The 24,812-nt window shown below is 43.7% G+C and overlaps 1 long non-coding RNA gene across 2 annotated transcripts in view; it reads left to right on the forward strand.

Annotated features, from left to right (window-relative positions):
- The window catches only part of LOC114678344 (uncharacterized), a 48,152-nt gene extending 28,540 nt beyond the window's left edge, over nt 1–19,612 (forward strand). The window contains exons 2-3 of one of the 2 annotated variants that reach the window (XR_003729699.2): nt 1,450–1,817; nt 12,772–19,612. This is a non-coding gene — a long non-coding RNA (uncharacterized LOC114678344). Of the gene's footprint in view, nt 1–1,449; nt 4,673–12,771 lie in introns of those variants that run through there. The other variant, XR_013417522.1, reaches the window with a different exon arrangement.
- The last annotated feature ends 5,200 nt before the right edge of the window (nt 19,613–24,812 follow it).

Raw genomic sequence — 24,812 nt, forward strand, 5'->3', positions numbered from 1 at the left:
CCCCCTTGATTGATTGATTGATTGATTGATTGAGACAGGATCTTGCTCTGTCACCCAGGCTGGAGTGCAGTGGTGCCATCATAGTTCATGATTGATTGATTGATTGAGACAGGATCTTGCTCTGTCACCCAGGCTGGAGTGCAGTGGTACAATCATTGTTCACTACAAGTTTGAACTCCTGGGAGCAAGCAATCCTCCTGCCTCAGCTTACTAAGCAACTGGGACTATAGGCCTGTGACACCACACTTGGCTAATTTTAAAATTTTTTATAGAGACCAGATCTCGCTCTGTTGCCCAGGCTGGTCTCAATCTCCTGGGCTCAAGTGATCCAACCTCTTGCCTCAGCCTCCCAAAGTGTTGGGATTACAGGTGTGAGCCACCATCCCTGACCAAACCCCTGTTATAATAAATATGCATTACTTCTGTAATTAGAAAAAAAAATGCCTATTTAAAAAGAATTAGATATTCACTTTTAATCAAATGTAGTTCTTATTTCTATAATACTTTTTTTTTTCATTATTTGGCCTACGGTTAAATTATAATTACAGAGTTTAAAAATAGCTTGCCTGATAAAGGTATTCATGTATCCACCAAAACTCAGCATGATGGTCCACACACGCTAGAATCAATTTCCAGTTGCCCGCCTGGCCCTTCAGCCTTGTTAGTAATGGCAAAGTAGCCCAGAGGACAGCAAGAAATAGCATGACATTCCTCCTTCTTGCCACCAACAACATCCCATGTGTCTGCTGGAGAGCAGGACAGCTTTCCACTGGCTGGCTGATGTCACAGTATTTTAGCCACTGAACTTCAGTGAAGGTGTGGTGAGCAGTGGCCTCATCCACCCTGATCTCATACTCCCCCATTGTCCAGCTGAACTACCTGTCCTCTGAGAGTCCAGATCCTCTGCCTGCTCTCTTTCCTGTTTCAAAATGACAGTTACCACCTGTTTCTTCTGTGTGTGACATGGGGGTCTAACTAAAATCTCTCCTTCCTAATAAATGTCACCACTCTGAAAAAAAATTTTTTAAACTTCTATTCACGAGAGGATACCATAAAGAAGATTGAAAGATATTGAAGTTGGAGAAAAATATTTGCACTATACACAACAAAGCCTCCCAAAGTGCTGGGATTACAGGGTGAGCCACCATGCCCAGCTGGTAATTTAAACTCTTAACAGTAGATATTGCAGAGGATGAGAGACAATACCAGGCAGTAATATTTTCTGTTTTATACACTTCTGTGTTATTCAAATTTTTCACAAGTGTGTGCTAGTGTAACCAGGGGAGGAAGAAAACACTTTTACATTGATACATTGAGAAAGAACTCCAGCATTAGGCCCTGCAAAGCATTCCTATCAGCCTCCTTTCCCATCAAAATGTCCATCTAATTACAGCAAATGTCTTTAAGTGCCTTACTGAAGTTGATTTTCCTTTTCCTGGTCTGTTTCAGCTTGGACTGACTTGGATTAGAATCTGGCTTCATCAGTTTCAGTGGCTGGGAGAACCTGAAGATGATGGATTTCTCCCAGCTGTCACTCTCAAGGAGAAACACGATCCTGATTCCTGCCTCACAACTGCCAAACACAAGTGTCTGCCACATTCTCTTTCCCTTCATCTCCCTCCTCTCTGGGGTAAAGCAAAGATCCAAGTCCCAGCTCCCATCCTCAAAGCCCTCATAGTCCAGTGTAATGGGCTGACCTGAGCAAGGATGGCGTTTGATGACCTTCATGGGATTTTCGAATGGAGATGGCTTCGAGCCGGGGGTCCTGGTGGTGCTGGGAAATTGCTGAAGAGTACTCAGTGGAGGCGCATGGAGTGGTGAGTTCTGAGAGGGGTGGTGTGTCTAGATAGGTGGGACCATGGTAAGGCCAAGGCAAGCAGGGACGTGGTTGTGACCCGTTTTGCCACCCCTCACCTATGCCGCGGGCCTCAGGGTTTCCCTGCTTGGCCTGGACCTTGGTCTCATCTCAGGGGATGGGGAATCAGCAAAGGCTGTCCTCGCTGTCCTCACCACCCGCGAAGGCATGTAATTATCATGTTTTCCTTTCCCATTGATTCCTTTTTGTCGTGGCTTTCTGTACCTAACTCAGGTACCTTAGTTTGTGTTTTTCAAGCTGATTGTTGGTTAATTTATTCAGTTGGTGTTTCTTAGAAAAGGCCTATTGGAGACTTATAAAAACCAGCACGCCTCTAAAATAACAAATGAACTTCTAGTCAATGCCTAACGACCTCCAGTGCGTGTTCCTAACACTGGGTCTTGGACAAACCAGGTAACTGCTCTGCGTCTCGTTTCCTCCTGTCTGATGATAGTGATGGTGACAGTGGTTGTCTCAACCAAGCTCCCTACAGACAGAGCCTGAGATGGGAATTGAGTGAGGTTCCCTCAGGGGTCGGGAAGTGAGGCAGCAGGACAGGGAAGGGCGAAGGGATGCTGGGTTGGAGACTAGCTTCAGCCTGCTGCAACGAGGGCCTTGGGAACACAACTCGCCCTAAGAAGTTGGTGCTACTTTAAGGCAGCCTTTTGTACTCCAGGTCATCAAGTCCATACAGGGGGCCAGTCTTTTGTACCCCAGGTCATCAATTTGATGCAGGGAGGGCAGCCTTTTGTACCATAGGTCATCAGGCATTGACCATGAGCTGCATAGAGTAACCCTTTAGGTGAGGCTGCTTCCTTTGACTGAGAGTAATTCTCCAAAGAAAGGGTGCAGGGAGAGCCATCAGCAGCCAACCCTCACAGCAGTGGGGATGGGGACAGAGGTGGGGTGAGTCAGATGTATCTCTGGACATGTGCACACTGGGTAATAGACGCTGACATTTACTGAGTGCTTACTATTTGACAGGTACTTGTCTAAGTAGTTTACCTACACTAACAGTTTATGCTCATGCCACCCTATATAGTAGATATATCCTTCTACTATTAGCTGCATTTTACAGGTGAAGAAATGGAGGCACACAGAGGTTAAGTAACTTGCCCAAGGCCACACAGCAAGTGAAGGGGAGAACCAGGTTGGGAAAAGTGATCTCTAAGTAACTTTTGTTAGGAATTTCAGACTGGTGTCAATTATTTAGTCAGTTATCAATTCATTCCACATTTATTGAGAGCCTCTCATGTCCTAGAAATGACACAGATAAATCAAGCATGTCTCCAGCCTTCCAGGAGCTCAGACTCTATTGGGAGAAGCACTGTGTGCACTGCTTAATACTGGACTGTGTCCTGAGCACTCGGAGAGGGAAGTGCAAAAGTGTGCTACTTCTGCCCTGGGGCATTCGGAGAGATGGCTGGGAGAAGATAAGGCTGCAGTTTGGTCTGGAAGGATGTGCAGATATTAAGGGTTAAAGGATGAGAAGGACATTTTTGTCAGAGGGAATGGGGCATGGTGGGACAAGGACACTGAAAGATGGAGGTGTGGGGCAGGGTGGAGGGAATGAGACTGCTTAGAGACAGTCTGGGATGGCTGCAGACTGTGAGAGGCTTGTGGGGTTCGGCCAGTGTAGGGAGACCCAGGTTCTCAGTCAGTCCAAGTTCAGTCTCCACCTGCAACAGACTGGCTCAGTGGAGGTGACAAAGGATGATGGCTGTCTCAGTCCCCCAGCCCCCTCTCAAGTGGAAAAGCACCAGCAGAGCTGCTGCCTGCCTGCCCTCCATTCAGCCTGACTCTGACTCCCTCTGAGCCACAGGTAGACTCTGACTCCCTCCTGAGCAAGGCCCCCAGGCAGGGAGGGGTTATATTCTGGAGCATCACAGAGGGACCTCTGCAATTGACTCAATAAGAAAACAGAATTTTAGAATAAAAAAAGGAGAGGTTTTTTTTTGTTTTTTGGTTTTTTTTGACACAAAAACAAGGAGTACAATTCATTGCTCTTATCTTTCTACCCTATCCTGTTAAAATCCAAGTGGGATCCTCTGCAAGTCTAGTGCACACTCCTACCTTTATCAAAACCCACCTTTATGATATCAGTTATCCTGCTGCTAGATAACTGCTGCTGGAGGTGGGAGTGGTCGCTAAACCAGATGAAGTTCCCAGTTCTCTTCCCAGGTGACTGTCTGGGTATAGTCGTGATTCAACTGTTAATGATGTAACCAGAGCCCAGGGGAAACATTGCCAAGAACTAGGACACCTTTTGCAAAAGTTAAAAAAAAAAAAAAAAAAGAGGGTGAGAGATAAAAGACTACAAATTAGGTACAGTGTGCACTGCTCAGGTGATGGGTGCACCAAAATCTCCTCAGAAATCACCACAAAAAAACTTATCTATGTAACCAAACACTGCCTGTTCCCCAAAAACTGTGGAAATAAAAATTTAAAAAAAGATTTCTTGTAATAGTTTGTCTCCTTAGGATAAATATGTTAGAAGTATAGTAATTAAAAAAGAAAAGAAAAGAAAAGAAATGATAACCAAAAGAAAAAAAAAGGAAAGTTCAAAACAATCAAATTTTCCTAAAATGGCCTAGCATCAGGAGGGATATTCCTCTAACTCACCATTGCATTTCCAGTGCCTTGCAGAATGCCTGGCAAATAGTAGGTGTCTAATAAATATTTGTTTTTTGCTTATTTTGAAAACATGAACTTTTGTTTTTTCCTCTGTCTCTTTCTTTCTGAAGGTTATATGCAGACTTTGGATGAATCCCAGCATCTCAAGATCACTTAAGATTTCAGGTCTAACCTAACCCTAAGTCACACTAGTTCCTATTTCTCAAGTGCCTCTGATGTGCCAGGCACTGTACTAAACATTTTAATAATAATAAAATTATAGCTAACACTCACATAGCTAACTTTTATGTAAAGTACCATTGTAAGTGCTTTGCATATAATGGCGTATTTAATTCTCCACATGAACTCTAGGAAGTAGGTATTACCATCTGTATTTTACCAAAGAGAAATATGAGGCTCTGCAGGTTGTGTGACTTGCCCAGAGTGACTTAACCCAGGACTTTAACCCATCATGCCACAGCTGCAGAGCTGAAGAAAAATGTTCAGGCCTGTCCTGAACCCATCTCAGTCCCTGGAGGCAGAGTCCCAAGGGTTCCTGGAGCATAGCTTTGTACCTGACTTCCTTGCCACCTTCCTGGCTGACATGGATGTAGGAATACTTGGCTATCCTGGTGCCATTGGAATGAATAGTCTGGGCCAGGAAGGCAGAATTGCACCTTTAATCATTTCCTAGGATGTCCTGTCTAAAAGCTTCCAGCCTGTTTGTGTTTCCTTGTGGGGGGTGGCAGCTGAAAAACTTCTCTGGATTTCTGGGAGCAGCTAAGCCTAATGGAAGAGGGGTAGGAGCAAAAGCTGTGTCTCTGAAGCACTTGGCTTGCCTTAGTGCTGTGCCCTTTGTGGTCCCATAGTGGATTCTCTGTAGATTTGAACAACCTTTGGGAGAAGCGAAGGCTTTCTGAGAGGTCAGTGGGCAGCCTGTGCTCAACTGGACTTAATTTCTGGGAGTTTGTTTAAATTATCTCTCTTTTCCTCTCTATATATTCTGATATGTACAGACTCTAAGGATCCAAGCAGGTACCAATATTCCCCCAGCACGGGTAGACACGGAGTTCACGAGAAATGTTTATGGATTGACCCCAGTCTTGTGTTTCCATTGACTGGCTTTCTTTTTACTTTAGGCCATTAAAAATTAGTTTTAACTTTAAACATTTTTTTTTGTTTTTGAGACAGGGTCTCACTCTGTCACCAGGCTGGGGTGCAGTGGAATGATCTCAGCTCACTGCAACCTCCACCTCCTGGGTTCAAGCGATTCTCCTGCCTCAGCCTCCCGAGTAGCTGGGACTACAGGCATGCACCACCATGCCCAGCTAATTTTTGTACTTTTAGTAGAGATAGGGTTTCACCATGTTGGCCAGGATGGTCTCTATCTCTTGACCTCATGATCTGCCTGCCTCGGCCTCCCTAAGTGCTGGGATTACAGTCATGAGCCATCACACCCAGCCTAAACTTTTCTGTATTTTAGTGTGTGTGTTTTCTTTTTGAGACGGAGTCTCACTTTGTCTCCCAGGCTGGAGTGCAGTGGCACTATCTTGACTCACTGCGACCTCCACCCCCCAGGTTCAAGCAATTCTCCTGCCTCAGCCTCCCAAGTAGCTGGGATTACAGGCATGCACCACCACGCCCAGCTAATTTGTATTTTTAGTAGAGACAGGGTTTCACCATGTTGGCCAGGCTGGTCACGAACTCCTGACCTGAAGTAATCTGCCCATCTTGGCCTCCCAAAGTGCTGGGATTACAGGTGTGAGCCACCACGCCCAGCCTATTTTAGTGTTTTAGCAAAATCTTTTGAACACTATCAAATAAACTACCTATTGGTACTTAACTGTATTTGCATGAAACTTTACAAGGTTCCAGTGAAGCTGATATGGACGTTGGGCATTTGGAGGTCTCTCAATAAACATTTGTCGATTAAATGAATAAGTAGATATTGTAATGAGTTAGCTGAACCATCATGTTGGAGAAGGGGAACATGAGTCAAATATCATTGAATTAAACAATTTTTCTTTCTTTTTTTTTTTTTTGGAGACGGATGCTCACTCTGTCACCCAGACTGGAGTGCAATGGCACGCAATTCTCCTGCCTCAGTCTCCCAAGTAGCTGGAATTATAGGCGTGCACCACCACGCCCAGCTAATTTTTGTATTTTTAGTAGAGACAGAGTTTCACCATGTTGGTCAGGCTGGTCTCAAACTCCTGACCTCAGGTGATCTGCCCACCTCAGCCTCCCAAAGTGTTGGGATTATAGGCGTGAGTCACTGCACCTGGCTAAACTCTTTTTCTTTAATAGTGACAGTTAGAGATTAAATGTTAAAAAAAGGGATGAGTGAAAGGGACAAATTAGGCAAACTCTTCGATTTGGGGCCTGAGAAACTTTGAGTCATGGTGACTTGTATTGAGAAAACAAAAACTTGAGTAAGAATGGATTTGGGGCACAGAAATCACGAGTTCTGTTTTCAGGGTTTCTCAGTCTAAGCTCTATCGACATTTTGGGCCAGATAATTCTTTGGGAGACTGTCCTGTGCACTGCAGGATGTGCAGCAGCTTCCCTGGTCTCTACCCATTAGATGCCTGTAGCACACTTCCCCCTACCCCCAGGTGGCTCCAAACATATCTCCAGACATGGCTGAATGTCCTTGGTGGCGCCAAACTCTCCAGGTTGACAACCAGGTGAAGACCCTGTGAGATCGCCAATGGGGAGAGAGAGAGTAGGGGTGGGGGTGGGGAAAGGGAGTGTCCAGTATGCAGGAGAGAGGCCTGAGGGAGACACAAATTGCAGCAGATGAACATCATAGTTGATATCAAGAGCTTTCTGGCAAATAGTAAAATTCTGAAATGCATTGCTTTTGGTCTCAGAAGTTATAGGGACAAGGACCAAGAGCTAGTTGGATACCCTGTGAACTGAAGGGAGCCAGATGGACCTGGCCAGGAGCCCTGGTTCCGACACTTAGCATCACTTAACAACTCTGGGCCCATTTCCTCATCTGTCAAATGTGGCTAATAGCATCTGCCTCCTGGAGCTGATAAGATTAGAGATATGCATAGAGATTAGAGATATGTATATAAGCTATTGAGACTGGTGCCTGCCATGAAGCAGGGCACTAGAAAATATTAGTAATTGCTGCTACTATTCCTAGTATCATGCTTTACGTTGACACTTTCCTGCTGGGAGCTCAGGAAGTAACAGTAGGCCACCTAGGAAGCCTTTTTGGGTCTATCATCCTAACTGAAATCTATGCAAGCCTTCCTGTGGTAGTATTTGAACAAAAAATGCAATTGTCTAGAAAGCAATTGACATTTAAACTGTCACAGAAACAGTCAGAATAATACTGTAGATATTTTTATATTTCAGCCCAAATGTATTCAGAGTGGTATCCGATTCCTGGCAGGGAACACTCAATATGTATTTAACAGCTGAAAGAAAGGATCCACCTAGGCAGATATTTTACTTCTTCAGGGGGGAAAAGCAACCTTTCTGTATAAAAATGCTTCAGTTATTATTTTTCATATATTTAAAACAATGAAAATGTCATGGAGCAGCCCTTGGTTGGCTGTGTCCCAGACCAGCCACTGTTTCATGTGCATCGTGTCCATACAGCCTTCAGAATGACCAGTTGAGGCCAGGCGTGGTGGCTCATGCCTGTAATCCCAGCATTTTGGGAGGCCAAGGTGGGCGGATCACTTGAGGTCAGGAGTTAGAGACAAGCCTGGCCAACGTGGTGAAACCCCGTCTCTACTAAAAAATACAAAGCCGGGTGTGGTGACATGTACCTTTAATCCCATTTACTTGGGAGGCTGACGCAGGAGAATCGCTTGAACCCAGGAGTCAGAGGTTGCAGTGAGCCAAGATTGCAGCACTGCACTCCAGCCTGGGCAACATAGCAAGTCTCCGTCTCAAAAACAAAACAAAACAAAAAACCAGTTGAGTGCATAGTTGTTTTATTCTCTTTTCACCAAGGAGGAAAATGAGGCACAGAGAGGTTGGGTACTTGCCCAAAGTCACGCAGCTAAGTGGCAGAGTAGGAATTTGAACCTAAACATTCTGCCCCTAAAGCCTGAACTTTTAACCACTGCACTGTATGTAGCTCACAGGAAGATTGAAGGGAAAACTTCTGGAGACACTAACAACATCCAGACAGGCACTTCCCCATTTATTATTCACTTGTCTGCATTCCCCATCTTATTTTCTTTCACACACATCTGTTGGCATTCCCTTTAATTTCAATTCTTTTTATCTTTTTTTTTCAAGAAATATTTTACCGTTATATTTTAATACTATATATAAAACATCAGGCATAAGAGAGCCCTTCAAAAGAAAAAGCAGAGCATGCCTGAAGAAAATGCTTCTACAGTGGTCTTTATCTCATACAGCTGAATATAATTTTCCCCCAGATGTTACTCTAGTCACTTATTAAATTAATCTTTCTGTTTTAATACCTATAGAAACTGCACCAAGATCTGAGCTGTTCAAAGGGACCTGCAAACCAGGTAGCTGATACATTTGTCAACATTCCCTTTGACCTGTTTGATCTTCATTCACAACCACACTAATTGAGCTGATTGAGGGCAATGTCATTGGGTCTTTTGCTTATTCAAATTTTCCAGCCTTCTCTTTCTGGATGTGAATGAGGTTCAGAAGAATGGGTGGGAGAGGCCCAACTGACTCACCCAGAAATTCCGGGTTGGCCCTTTCCCGGGGCAAGCAGTGAGGACAGCACCGAGTGGCTTCAATGAGAGTTTATCCCAGCTGCCGCCCACCCCAGCCAGGAAGGAAGTCCTTACCGTCTGGGCACAGTTGCTTTGGACTACTTGGAGTGTGGAAGGAGGCACTCTGCTTCCTTGAAAGCCCTTTAACAACGTTGTGGACCAAAGCTTCATGATTTTTCAAGAGGAAAAGTCCTTGACAGGTTCCCAGGACTCAAATCTTCTATTCCTCAGAGACCTATCACTGGCGGTGGGGGGCTCAGCCCCCTGGAGCCAGTTCTCCTCCCTATGCTAAGGTGGCCAAAGTCTCCCAAATAGAACAGAGGTGCTAATAAGCTTTGGGGAAGAAACAAACAGAAGAAGACCAAAAAGTGCAGAAACTGTCGAAGTGGATATTTTAGAAGCCTCCCACTGGAACTCGTCTCCTGTGTTCACTCGGAGCTGTGAAACTTTTAAAATGTTGGAATCATTAGCCCTGTTATTGTGTTAGTCTGCCACATTCACTTGCATCTTTCCATTTCTATCCACCCAGCAGCCATCCCGCCTCTCCCAGCAAGCTGAATTACACCACATTCAAATCTTCTGCAATGAAATTCCCTAAAATATGCTCTTCTTTCAAAATATGTTTACATTCAAGTCACTCAAGTGCTGCATTGCTGAGTCAAAGACTTTAGACATTTTAAAGAAGGATAGAGAAATAGGAGATTAAGACCTGTGTTCTAGTGTTCTGTAGTATTCTAACTCTTTATTCTTCTATCCCAGTCCCCAATCTCACTCCTTATCTATGGTCTTTGGCTGTTCTTTTTTTTTTTTTTTTTTTTGAGTTTTGTGCTTGTTGCCTAGACTAGAGTGCAATGGCATGATCTTGGCTTACTGCAACCTCTGCCTCCTGGGTTCAAGTGATTGTTCTCCTCAGCCTCCCAAGTGGCTGGGATTACAGGACTGTGCCTCCATGCCTGGCTAAGTTTGTATCTTTAGTAGAGATGAAGTTTCACCATGTTGGTCAGGCTGGTCTCGAACTCCTGACCTCAGGTGATTCATCCACCTCGGCCCCCGAAAGTGTTGGGATTATAGGTATGAGCCATGATGCCCGACCGTCTTTGACTGTTCTTTGATATAAGGAGGCAAGAGCCTGGGTTGGTGGTGCATGCCTTTAGTCCTAGCTACTTGGGAGGCTGAGACAGGAGGATTGCTTGAGCCCAGACATTTGAAGCTGCAGTGAGTTGTGATGGTGCCACTGCACTCCATCTTGGATGAAAGAGCAAGATGTTGTCTCAAGAAAATAGAAAAAAGAAAGAAAGGAAGAAAAACGGAGTCAAGAGGAACAAAGATCAAGCCTGGGTAGCTCAGTCATACCATGTGAACAAAGTACCAGGGGCCACAAAGTTGAAACACTGAGTTTTGCTGATGCTAAGTTGGAACCCCAAAGAGACCTCAAAGCCTTTCCCCTTTGACCCTTCTTCTTCTCTCCTGAGCACCATCTGCAGACACCCTTGGTTCTCCTGAGGTCATGCCCAGCTCTGAGAGGATCAGTGGCTGCTGGCTCAGAAGGGCCAAGGCTTCGGAGCCAACCTGAACTTGGCTTCAAGTCTAGCACCTGTGGGACCTTGGCCAGGTCCTTTCCAGCTCTGGGCTCAGTTTTCTCATGGGAATAATGGTAGCAATATCTAACTTACAGGGTTTATGTAAGGATTACTTGACAAATGATGCATGTGCATTAAAAAAAAATTGAAATGAAATTCACATAGTATAAAATTAACCACTTTAAAGTGAACAATTAGGTGGTACTAAGTCCATTTGCAATGTTGTGCAATCACCATTTCTATCTATTTTCCTCACTCCAAAATAAAAACCCATCAGTACTCATTAAGTAGCCACTCTCCACTCTTCCTCCCCGCCATCCTCGCAACCAGCAATCTGCATTCTGTCTCTGCAGATTTACTTACTCTGGACGTTTCCTGTAAGTAGAATCATATGACATTTGTCCTGTGTCTGGCTTCTTTCACTTGGCATGCTGTTTTGAGGCTCATCCATGTTGTAGTATGTATCATTACTTCATTCTGCTTTACTGGCTGAATGAATATTCCATTGTGTGTATGTACTACAGTTTGTTTACTCATTCATCTTTTGATGGGCATTTGGGTTGTTTTTACCTTTGGGCTGTTGTGAATAGTGCTGCTATGAATATTCAAGTGTGTGTGCCTTTCTTAAAGGCTGTAGTGCTTAATAAATATCAAAGAGGCAAGCCAAGATCCAGGGTCCTGTGCTGATGACTAGAAGAGTCCTTGCCTCTGCAGGATCCCACACAAAGGTTACTCACAGCTTTATTTATGGCAAGGCTTTTCAAATCTGTGCTAATCTAAGATCTAATCCCCACACACTGACACATCATGAGTGGGTGTGAGTAAGAGAAACATGCTGGGTCTTGCTCACCTATACTTGTTTGGCTGGATGACCTACCCAGGTCCATGCAAGGTTAGTTTTTTGAAGGTGCTAGAAAAATTATAACGTCACTAAGCCTCACTGAGCCTCAGAATTTCATTAAGCCTCAGTTTTCTCAACTGTGAAATGGAGAGATAGGAGGAGTGACCAACTGTCTTAGTTTACCTGGGAAACGAGTCATCAAGACAGCAAAGAACTTCAGACATGAATTTCCTCTTTCTTACTTCCTATTAAAAACAAATCAATATTTGAACAATGGTTTTCATATGAAAGAAAGATAACATAATGCATTTCAATTAATTTAACATATTTATTGAGCACCTACTACATGCTAGGCACCATTCTCGGCTGTGGGAATACAGCAGCGAACAAAGCAAACAAAAATCCCTGCCTTCCTGAAGATTATATTCAAGTGGGAGGAAGCAGAGATTTTGTAACTAGAAAGGTGTGAGTGAATTACAATGTGGTAAATACTTTGAAGAAAAATAAACCCAGTGAGAGAGACAGGGGATATTAGAGAGAGGAAGGGTAGAGTTTTGCTGTTTTTTCAAAGAGAGATGTGGCCAGGTGGTTTTCTTGAGAAGGTGATATTTAGACAAAGATTGAAGGAGGTGATGGGAGAGCCAGGTGGGTATCTGGGTATCTGGAAGATGCAAAGGCCCTGCTGAGACAGCAAGGGACACACCCCAGAGCAGGGACCACCAGAGAGCAAGGAGTCCCATGGGCAGTGGGCAGAGAGGCAGTGGGGACCATACTGTGTAGGGTCACACAGCCAGAGAGAAGGACTTGCTTGGGCTGTTAACTGGAGATTGCTGGGAGACCCAGGTAGGTGTGGCAAAGGCCTCTAGAAGTTCTCCAGCTCCTTGGAAGGAAAGTCAATATCCTCACAATGGCTACCCACAACTTCCATTACATAGAAATCCGAACTCTTGACCCAAACTCCACTTCAAAAACACCCCTGTATTCCCATCTTCTTCATTCTGGGAAATGGGATCACTGACCACCCAGCTGTTCAGGCCAGATGCTTGGCTTAGATTTTGATTCTTCTCATAAATTGTTCATTTAATCAACAAGTTTTACAAACCCTGCCTCCCCAGTGGATTCCAAATCTGACTGCTTCTCTGTTCTTTGCTCAAGCAGGTTAAGTGACTCAGCCAGCAACACACAATGAGTGAGGCGCAGTCCTGGAACTTGAAACCAGGCCTTCTGATCCCATGCCGGAGAGAGAACCATCTGTCCCATGGACAGTAGCTCAGTTCAGCAACAGGAAGACATGGCTGTTGAAACATTCCAGTGTCCACTGAGCACCAACTGTGTGACAAGACTCGCTGGGGGACTTTGGTTAGATGTATTGTTTCTCTGGACCTGGAGCTTCTGGGGAAGGCCAGTCTCATGCCCAAGTCTTGGTGAGACAGCAGGTTCCACCCCTCCTGGGAACGGAGCAGCAATCAAACAAGGCATGAAACTGGCTCTGCTGGGGCTGCATGGGCAGGAGGCAGGAGCTGAAGTTTTTTAACTGTTGGGCTTGTTCATGTAATTCAATCATTTATCGGACATTTCCTGAACTCCTGCCATGTGCCAGGCCCTGGAGATATAGCAGTGAACAACAGTAAAAGTTCTCTGCCTTCGTGAAACTTACATTCTAATGGGAGGAGAAAGGGTAAAATCAATATATATTATAAGTAGTATAGTATGCTAAATGGTGATGAGTGCTGTGGAGATTATGAAGCAGGGGTGGGGAATATGGCCATATTTCCCGGGGGGAGAGGTATTGCAATTTGAAATATGGAGGTAGATGAAAGCCTCACTCGAAGATGGTATTCAAACAGAGAAGGAAATGAGGTGATAGGGAGCAAGACAGAGACTGTCTATGGGATGAGGCTTCCAGACAGAGGGGATGATAAAGTGCAAAGGAACCCAGGCAGAAGCATGCATGGGCTGTTCAAAGAACTCAATTGCAGCTGGATCAGAGAGGGTGAGGAGAAGAGTAAGAAGAGATGAAGTGAGAGAGGAAGTGGCCAGGCAGCCTAGCATTGCGAAGATCTGTTCACTGCACTGTGATGCCTGAGCTCACCAAGCTTTGTGCCTTGATGCAGGATTGTGTCTGCCTGGAGGAAGAAACATGTTTATGGGCTAACAACAAGCTCTGTCTCTCTCGCTCTCACTCTCTCTTTGAGACCATCTAGCTCCATTGCCCACGCTGGAGTGTCGTGGCACAATCTCAGCTCACTGCAACCTCCACCTCCTGGACTCAATCAATCCTCCCACTTCAGCCTCCAGAGCAGCTGGACTATAGGCACACACCACCATGCCTGGCTAATTTTTTTTTTTTTTTGTATTTTTTTGTAGAGCTGGGGTTTCACCATGTTGTCCAGGCTGATCTTGAACTCTTGGGCTCAAGTTATTTGCCTGTCTCAGCCTCCCAAATTGCTGGGATTACAGGCATCAGCCATTGCACCTGGCCAATCTCTCTTTTTAATATCAATGGACTATTCTGCAAGAAAAAGATGTCCACTGGGAGACTTGAGGCAGAGGAATGGCATATCTGATTTACTTATTCTTTGGATACTGTGTTAAGATTAGACAATAGAGGGCAAAGATGAAATCAGAGAGACAAAGTAGAAGTTTTTGCATAAGACGGTGACTTGGCTACTTGATGACATTAGTAGCTTGATAGCATTTCCAATCTAGAGGTTGACAGCTTGGTCCAGTGCTTAATGGCTGCAAACCTGGCTTAGACTTTTCTGGAAGCCTGTTGTAACAGATGGCAGCCCCTTTCAGAAGCACAATCTAGGTGGGCTTGGCCTATGTGGGCACCCCCTTCCCCTGTCCGTGGAGAAGAACATGTCTTTGCCCTATTATAACATTGTAAGTCACCACTTACTCAACACCCGCTATGTAGCAAGCTCGGTGCCAAGCATTTTGCATACCATTTTCTTGACATCTCGCCCACGTGCATGAGGAATATCATAAGGAAGCTGAGAAAGAGCTCAGGAAGTTGTGTGAGACTGTACCATTGGTAAATGGCAGGGCTGTGAGGCAAAAATCACATTATTCTTACCAAGACCTGTCTCTTCACTGCCTTGCTGTATTAGGTTGGTATAAAAGTATTTGCAGCCATTAAAAGCAATGGCATACAAAATATACATTGCCTGGGTCTTCTCAGCTCTGTTCTGGGCTGTTAGTCAAATTACAAAGAGCTAACCTCCCCTCTGTTTGATATGAATCTCTCCCAGGCCTTTGCTCTCTTGTCTTCTAGATAAGTTAGCCAGACAGGCAGCTGACTAAGAAGCTATCCTATTTTTAAAGAGAAGAACATTTCATAATTTCCTTTGGTAACTCAGTTACGTCTAGTAAACAATGACTTGACTAACTACACTGTCACCCAGGGGGGTGGGACTGTGTCTTTGCATCTAGTACCTAGGAGGACGCTGACTCAATTAGTATTTGCTAAACAGATAAATGGAAGTAATGAGGTTATCAGAGAATCTGATCCAAGATGAGGGAGACCCACCGAATGGACTAGCTGAGGAATGAGAGAGTAAGCAGTCAACCTTAGATTGATCCCAATACACAACTTTGTTTGTTTGGTTTTTTCCCACAATGTAACCTTTAATCTTTTGAGGGGAGGAAGAATGAAGGGAGAGGAATGGCAAGACACAGGTAGCTCTGATGAAGAAATTCTCTATAAAAGAGGGAATGAAAGAGACTTTCATTTTGCTTTCTTTTAATCAAATTTTGTGTGATCCTGGTTATCAAGAGAGTTCTTAGTTTAAGCTCTAGCACTGTCATTTATTTTTGTTTTTGAACTCTTATTTTAGGTTCAGGGATACCTGTGCAGGCTTGTTACATAGGTAAGCCTGTGTCACGGGGGTTTGGTGCACAGATTATTTCATCACCAAGGTACTGAGCCTAGTACCCAACAGTTATTTTTTCTGATCCTCTCCCTCCTCCCATCCTCCACCCTCAAGTAGGCCCCAGTGTCTGTTGTTCCCCTCTTTGTGCCCATGAGTTCTCATCATTTAGCTTCCACTTATAAGTAAGAACATGTGGTATTTGGTTTTCTGTTCCCATGTTACTTTGCTAAGGATGATGGTCTCCAGCCTCATCCATGTTTCTGCAAAGGACATGATATTGTTCTTTTTTTGTAGCTGCACAGTATTCCATGGTGTATATATACTACATTTTCTTTATCCAGTCTATCATTGATGGCCATTTAGGTTGATTCCAGGTCTTTGCTACTGTGAATAGTGCCACAATGAACATGTATGTTCATGTGTCTTTAGGGTAGAATGATTTATATTTTTGGGGGTATATACTCAGTCATGGGATTGCTGGTTTGATTGGTAGTTCTGTTTTTAGTTCTTTGAGGAATCACAACACTGCTTTCCAGAATAGCTGAACTAATTTACACTCGTACCAACAGTGTATAAGTATTCCCTTTTCTCTGAAACCTTGCTAGCATCTGTTATTTCTTGACTTTTAGTAATAGTCATTCTGACTGGTGTGAGATGGTATCTCATTGTGGTTTTGATACACATTTCTCTGATGATTAATGACATTGAGCATTTTTTCATATAGCACTGTCATTTAAGGCATGTGACTTGGAGGCAGTTGTCTCAACTTTTGAGGCTCAGTTTTCTCATTGGAAGAGTGTGGGCTACAATGCACTTGAAAGTACTTGCTGTGTGTCAGGCACTGTTCTAGGAGCTTTCACAGATATATTATTTAAGCTCTGCAGTAACTCACATGAGATAGATGCTCTTATTATCCCCATTTTGCAGAGGAGGCAACTGAGGCACAGAGAGAATGAGTAACTGTCCAGATACACAGCTAGTGAGTCATAGTGCTCCAGTTCGAACCCACTCAGTCTGTGCTCTTAACTACCTCATTATTTTCCCATAGACTTATCGTACAGATCAAAGAAAATACTGTTCACAAAAGTATTAGGTTGGTGCAAAAGTAATTGTGTTTTTTGTCATTTAAAAGTAATGAATACTTAAAGTATAAGACTTTATAACCAAAGACCCAGAATGATGCCATGTAGCATGATTCTGTAAATGCTTAATAAGAAGTCATGATTATGAGGATTATCTGACTCTTTCCCGGAGGCTGAGAGAATAAAGAGCCAAGAAGGATGTCTTCATCTTGTCCTGAAGTGGAGGAGAGAAGGACCCAGCACTGTGTGGAGTTTGGAACCTCCTTGATGTAGTGCCCTGGTTTGGGTCTGAAATGCTTGTCCTCCAGCTAAAGGGCAGGACCAGTATTCCTGAATGCCCCAATGTGTTATGGATAAAGAGAAACATCTCCAAGAGAGCAAAGCTCTGAATAAGAATTATGGTTGGGGGGCATGGTGCACCCCAGGGAAGGAGTCAAGGGGGAGACATTCATTTTGGGGCCAGAAGGGATTCCAGGAGGACCACCACAAGGAACTCTAGGCTCTTTGTTAAGCAACTACTTTGTGCCAAGACCTGTGCAAAGCAATTTCATATACATTACCTTTGGTAATACAGTAACTTTGGACAGAACATTCTATCATTTTCTTGTAGAGATGTGGAAATTGTGTCTCAGAGAAGGGAAGCAATGTATTCATGCTCATATACCTAATAAGGGGCACCTTTGGATTTAAACCTGATTCCAGGTCTTTTCAATATACCATACTGCCGCCTAATGTCCTATCTTCCTTCCGGTAACATTGCTTTCATTTCTCCCAAGAACGAAGTAGTAAGTCTGTCCAAAATGTTGGAATATACCTTACTTTTTAATTTTTATTTTTGTTTTGTGAGATGGATTCCTGCTCTGTCTACCAGGCTGGGGTGCTGTGGTGTGATCTCAGCTCACTGCAACCTCTATCTCCCGGGTTCAAGTGATTCTCCTGCCTCAGCCTCCCAAATAGGTGGGACTACAGGCATATGCCACCATGCCTGGCTAATTTTTTGTATTTTTAGTAGAAACAAGGTTTCACCATGCTGGCCAGGCTGGTCTTGAACTTCTGACCTCATGACCCACCTGCCTTGGCCTCCCCAAAGTGCTGGGATTACAGGTGTGAGCTACCGTGCCCTGCCGTATTTTACTTTTTAAATGAAGGTTTGCCTAGAAAGCTGTTTTAATTGATTGTATATAAGCCAGGTCATGTTTTAAAAAATGTCTTCAGCGCCCTTTTAGTGGGATTCAATGATAAAGCATTTTCTATAGGAATTATCCATTTGTAAAGCAAATAAGAATTCTCTTTCTCTCCCTCTGGGACTAATTCAGGTTTCATGGCAATCCTTGCTTTTTTTTTTTTTTTTTTTTTTTTTTGAGACAGGGTCTCACTCTGTCACCCAGTCTGGAGTGCAGTGGTGCGATCTTGGCTCACTGCAACCTCTGCCTCCCAGGTTCAAGCGATTCTCCTGTTTCAGCCTCCCGAGTAGCTGGGACTACAGGTATGTGCTAACACACCCAGCTAATTTTTGTATTTTTACTGAGATGGGATTTAATAATGTGGCGCAGGCTGGTCTCAAACTCCTGACCTCAAGTGATCCACCTGCCTCAGACTCCCAAAGTGCTGGGATCACAGCCATGAGCTACCACACCTGGCCCAATGCTTGTTTTTATTTTGGGCATTTAAAAGCCATTGTATATCAGTATCAAGACAAGTGGAAACCAAACAAGATCCAAGAAAACCACATTCCTAAACCAACAGCACAGCACCTGGAAGAGAGATGGCAAATGGTGTTAGACTGTGATTTGGGATGTCAAGATGGGCTTCCAGAATGATGGTCTTCAAGCATGATGGTCTTCAAGCATCAGCCAGGTATACCTTGATTTGGAATGTGACCTTCTTCTAACCTTTCTGTGAGCACCAGTCCTGGTTTTCAGCAATTCCTTGGACATCTCCCCATCTATATTTTGTAGAAGTATCCAAGTCAACACACTCAAGGCCGAACTCCTGAGTTTCTTACCCCACCCAGCATCTCAGCCTTCCCTTTGTGCTTTTATGAATGACTTTTTCAGTCTCCCCTCGCTCTACCTTTGCTTTTCAAGATTCACTTTGTTGACAAAACACTTTGAAACACTGTGCATCTTACACTTGTACCTGTCTTTCCTTTTGGGTTGTGTCTACCACAAAACTTCGTTACATCTGTTTAAGCATTAACAGCGCCTTCCCTGGCCTCCTCATTTCTGCTTTCCCCTTGAATTTGCTCCACATCTTCGTGGCAGACCAATTTTCCTAAAATTAACTCCCGTCATGTTCCTGCTTGCCACAAAAACCTCTGATGCTTTCCTATTGTTGCCTTGGGAATCAAGTCCACTGGTCTGATGTTGAAGCTCTCTGCAGACTTTCACTGGCATTTCCAGCCTTTTATTTCCTCTCTTCCCTTTGCGAGTGTAAGCACGCAAAGCTCACTGGGCCCACACCCTCCTACCTCTTTGCCTTTGTTCAGCTTCACCATCTCGCTGCCTCTGAAAACCCACCTTTTTTTTTTTTTGAGACAGAGTTTTGCTCTTGTTGCCCAGGCTGGAGTGCAATGGCACAGTCTTGGCTCACCACAACCTCCGCCTCCTGGGTTTAAGGGATTCTCTTGCCTCAGCCTCCTGAGTAGCTGGGATTACAGGCATGCGCCACTACCCCCAACTAATTTTGTATTTTTAGTAGAGACGGGATTTCTCTATGCTGGTCAGGCTGGTCTCGAACTCCCGACCTCGGGTGACTCCCCCTAGAGCTCCCAAAGTGCTGGGATTACAGGCGAGAGCCACCGCACCCCACTAGAAACCCACCTATTCTATGAACCCAACTCCACAGCTCTCTCTTTCGTGAGGTTTCCCTCAGTTCTCCACTCCTGATGAATACAATCTCTTCTTTCGCAATTTATAATTTTCTTCTAAGCCAACCTCGATCGTGCCTTGTATTTTGGTTGTTGATGTATTACGGTTACTGACAAGGTTCTGCTTTGTCTGATTCTTATTTGATCCTTAGTTTATTAAAAGCTAGAACTGTGTCCTTTTCACTTTTGCATGTTTAACAACAGAGCCTTATATATCCCAGGAGCTCAAAAATATGTATAGGACAACGGGAATTACAAAGGAATTAAAGAGTCTTTCACTATTAAAAGATGACACTAGATATCTATAACTAAGAATAGATAGATACCTGGGAAAAATGTGTGCCTTTTGAGTGCTGAGGCTGCAATCCTTTATTGGGTACAATGACAAGTCCACATAAGCTTTTCCCAAAGAATGTGGGTCAAGTTTGACCCAATATGATGGCATCCAGGGAAGGGGATAAGACTCCCTTGCTAGGACCTACATTTTTTGTGTGTACAGGGCGTACATGGATTCTATTTTGAAATGACTAAAAATTCTCTAACTATCTCCAAGAGGGAAGTGTGTCTTCCCCTCTCCACATACTGATGATATCTGAGCACAAGGAGAAGCTGCTGGCAAATGTAGAAAGCTGGTCCTCATCTGCAAAAATGAGTGCTTTGAACTAAATAAACCTTATAACCGGTTATAGTCTGAGATATATTACATATTCCATTATTTTCCTGGAGCGGTTTAGCCGATCATACTGAAAAACAAAAACTAAACCCAAAAACTCACCAATGGTTAAGCTTTTGTCTAGGGAAAAAAGTGACTTTTACAAACGCACTGCTTATTTTGTGGTGACTGCAGAGCCCAATATCTAATCTGCTTCCCCACTTCCTGTGTTATGAAATGCTGGACATAGTTTTCTCTTGGCTCAGTTGCAATTTGATAAAGCGCGAAGAGCTGAGATGAAAGACATAGTGAACACTGCCCTCTTTTGTCCACCCTGGGTTTCTGCCACTTCTCTTCCGTAAGAGTGTATCAGGCAGACAAGAGTTAAAGTCGTGCTAGTTAAGTAAACCTTGGTGTGTAATTCCATTTCAGTTGTTCTCTGCATGACTCCGGGGTTTCAGCAGTGTGGAACATCTTTATTTTGGTGTCATAAACATTTCAGCTTACCCAAGCCTGCCACTTTGCGCCAGAAACCATTTAATGATGGTTGTTCGGTGCTGACCCCAAAAAAGTGGGTGTAAAGCAGAAAAGAGGCTCTATTGTCTGAGGTTTTCCTGCTCCATTTGGATTACCAGGGAGTTAAAGATAAAACCCCAGGCAGAAAGCTACATGTCAGCAGTAAGGGGAACAAGATTACCTCTCACGTTTACTCATTTAGAAGAGAAGGCTTTTTGTCTTAGTACTTTGAGAAATTCTTCTTAAATAATCTGGTTATGACTCTCTTGTGTGTTGTGTGAGATACGCAGGAAGGAGCTTTATAAAGGAAATATAGCGCCACATTGCTTAAATTTATTGAAGCAACCCTAGCAAGAGAAGTGCATTTCTGTTTGTGGAACAACTTCAATTTTTCATAGGTATAAATAGAAATTAAAAATTAATATGGGCTGGGTGCAGTGGCTCATGCCTGTAATCCTAGCACTTTGGGAGGGCAAGGCGGTTGATCATCTAAGGTCAGGAGTTTGAGACCAGCCTGGCGAACATGGTGAAATCCCATCTCTACTGAAAATACAAAAATTAGCCAGACATGGTGGCAGGTGCCTGTAATCCAGCTATGCAGGAGGCTGAGGCAGGAGAATCAGTTGAACCTGGGAGGTGGAGGTTGCAGTGAGCCGAGATCACGCCACTGCACACCAACCTGGGAAACAGAACAAGAAAAATTAAGAAGAATTAATTTAAGAAAATAGTTTGGGGTCTGCTTCCTATAATTTTGTTCTTAAACTTTAGCCCAATGGCAGCAACTTTATGTCCTTTCTCTTCCAGGACAGTTCTAGGGACGAATGTTCAGCTCCACTGTGCCTACCAGGGAATTGTACTTTACAGAACGTGTATTTTGATTGGCAGCTTGAAAAACATGGTTAAAGTCGTGATCAGCACGAATGGAACAGTCAGGAAATGGGTCCCAGGGAACTTTTCCATTCCCACTACTCTTTGAAAAACCCTGCAAAGATGCTATTGCAAATTTCTATCTCATCAAACCAGGGATATTACCTTTATAAAAAGAATGCAAGGACACGTAATTCATGATCTCCTCTCACCAACGACAGATGTCTAAGTTATCTAAAGTATATTTAAGAGTAAGAAAATATCTGTCAAAGAAGAAAGTCAAGAAACGAATCTGTTTAGTTGTTTTCTTCCTGCTAAGAGCCTCTGGTGGAGCATTTACAGTGGCTTATGCTCATGTGTGTAGGATCGGCCAAATACAAGTGGAAAATTATTAGCCAGGCAGTAGTCAGAATGCTCATCCATTCAAGAGCTTCCATTCAGATATATGGAGCTGAAATCTGAAACTGAGGGCTCTGTCCTAACTTTAGCGACTTAATTGCATACAGCTCCATAGTGGCCTGATTAGGAATGGTTGGTGTCTTGAAATATTTTGAAAATACTGATACCAAAAGATTTTATTCTGAAAAATTATTATCCAATGAGGAAAACAAAAAGGAAACAATTACAGGAAAGTCTACAGTCTCTGAGGATTGATGCTAGAGCACATCATTGAAATGACTGCTATTTCAGAGAAAAGCAGTGCTGAGTTTACATGCTTTCCTTATAACATATGAAATTTTAGTCCTTTGTCCAACACCGGGAAGTTAGAGGGAAGGAAACGTCTCTTTACTAACGAGAAAATGCGCATTTGCTTCAAAACTATGGGGATGTTCTTTTTTTTTTTAAAATGGTATCCTCATAAGTTTCTTTATTTGAAATGTGCATGAAATACCACATATGAATTTCTTGGATTTATGTAGTACTTGACTTGTCAAATATCTTTCTCATGGTTAAGATTATTGGCAGTAAAGATAAGCTTTGGGTGTAAGGCCAGGGGAACGTCAGTTGATGGTGTTAATTTATGAAGCAGACTGGAAACAGAAACTAAAGGCTTATTTTCCCTAATTTGAGCAACAGGCTGGTGTTTGGCTAACTGTCCTGGGGGATATTTAGGTGAAGGGCAGGCGTTGTGATTGAAGACTTATCTCCCTTCTTTTCATCTGCACACTTCTTCTCTGACCACAGTTTGAGCACTTTTCAATCACCAGCAGTCTCAGCAGGGCAAGGCTGCCACACGCTTGCTAATGGTATCCCAAACGCTGCATTTCTGGGGCTCATCCAGGAAGCACGGTGGTAGACAAGCGAGTTACCGTATTTCCTCTGAAACTGCCTCCCTAAACATCAAATCAATCAGCAGGGTTGGGCTGCAGGCCACCACTATGTGCTGGCACTAACTATACCATGCTTCCAGGTCCTGCTTGATACTTCCAAAACAACGAAGGACACACAGGCATGCCTATAAAGCGTAATGACTGTTTAGTTGGCCTTTCCGTGGGAATATATAATCTGCCAAACATAACAACTGATTTAGAGTTCGTCTAGGAATTCCTCCTAGCCCTGAGGTCTCAGTGTTTAGAGATATTTTCCATAGACTGGCTTAAGCCACTGTAGCATTGAATAAATAAATGCAAAGCACAAAGCTGCCAGTGTCTCTCTGCAAGAGCGGATTCTGTGCAGGGGGGTAACACAATGAGCTGTGCATGGAGCGTCTCTCAGAACCGTGAGGAGCGAACTTCCATCTGATAAAACAGATTTTCTAGTGTGACTTTGAACTTAAGTCACCAAAGATAGAAAAAGTGTGGAAAGTGTAGTCATTTAAAAAGAAGGACCTGGTGACTATTTTGCTAACTGCAGAAGGCTCTTTACAAGAGTGTCAGCAGTTTATTTTTCGGAGCATTTCCGCAAGACAATGCGTAAATGCATATGAAAGCATTTTGTAATCAGTGGAGTACTTAAATGGCAATGACCATGTGGATACATTTCCAAGCTCCTCAAAGTGAAAATGTGTTAGAACATCAGGTAAGAGTGAACAGAAGCACAAAAGAGGCATTGCACATCCCTTACAGGCACACGAGATAGTGTGTTCCATTTTGAGAGATCGTATTAAGGAGAGTGAAGAGGCTGGGATAATTTTGAATACAATTTCTACCCCGGCAGAGGCAGATGCCGAATTAAAGAAGATAAAGCAGGAGACTTTGGTGTTTTAGACATTCTTCCATACAGTTCTCATTACCGTATACATCCTCTCTTCCTTTAGTCAGAACAACAGCTCTTTGAAATAAGGAAAAAAATAGTCTTGCCCAGCTGAGAGGAACATGGAAGCTCCCCTTGGGTGTTACTGCCCAGGCAAACCTGATGTTCTGTAGTGTGTTCACTAGGGTTCTGTAGTGTGTTCACTAAGCTGGTCAAGGAAGGATGAAGCATCACTGTTTTGGGGGGAGCCAAACTGTGGCGTCCATGGCTGTTCCCTTATGCATCAATCATTCAGCTTGCCACCAGCTGCTGACATCTAAAGCCGAAAGGAGGGATGTTACGGTATAATAAAATGTACAAGCCAATAAACCTTTATTTGGTGATTGGTCATGCTCTTCTGTATCCTGCCTGGCCATAGCCTATTTTTATCACCAGACTGAAGGAGGGCCTTCACTCACAGAGCTTGTCCACAATAAAGGCTCATTCGTTCCAGGCATAAGCATTGCCCCTAGAGCAGCCTCTACCTTCTCTTAAACAAGAAGACCAAGGGAAACCCAACAACAATAGCAACAATAATAACAAAACAATTGAGGACTGGACACTCATGAGCAACACCAGTGGCTGGGAGACCTGGTCCGGGATAGGTTGGGTGATGGTTCCCAGGAAGGTGTACTTTTCACTGGTGTCTCAGTCGCTGGACAAACAATGCTGAAGGTTCTCTTTGGTGGCCATGTTATGTTTTTTTGTCTATGGAAACTCAAGCCCCATGTGGAGGGAGTGCAGAACTTTGAAAGAGCAGTTCAGTAGACACAGTAGCCAGGTCCCAGCTTTTTTATAGAAGAATCCTCATTCCTGGCTCAGAGAGATGCTGCCTTGATCTGAGTCTTTATTACTGAGAGAGAAGAAACTGTGCTGTGATATCAGCTATTGTGGTCAAGTTCATAGAAAACTTCTACCCAGTCCTCCAAACCTGCTCTTAAGGTGGGTGTTTCCCTCATGACCCCACAAATGTGACTTTATATCATAGAGCTTTGATTTTTGTTCCAGCCCTGACACTTTATAGACATGAGCAATCTTGAGCAAAACGAGTTTTGAGAAGGTTACGTGATTTGCTTCTTCTAGGTAGAAGAGACAGCAGGTGCAAA

The sequence above is a fragment of the Macaca mulatta genome, chromosome 5, assembly GCF_049350105.2.
Source record: "Macaca mulatta isolate MMU2019108-1 chromosome 5, T2T-MMU8v2.0, whole genome shotgun sequence".
Taxonomy (NCBI): Eukaryota; Metazoa; Chordata; class Mammalia; order Primates; family Cercopithecidae; genus Macaca; species Macaca mulatta.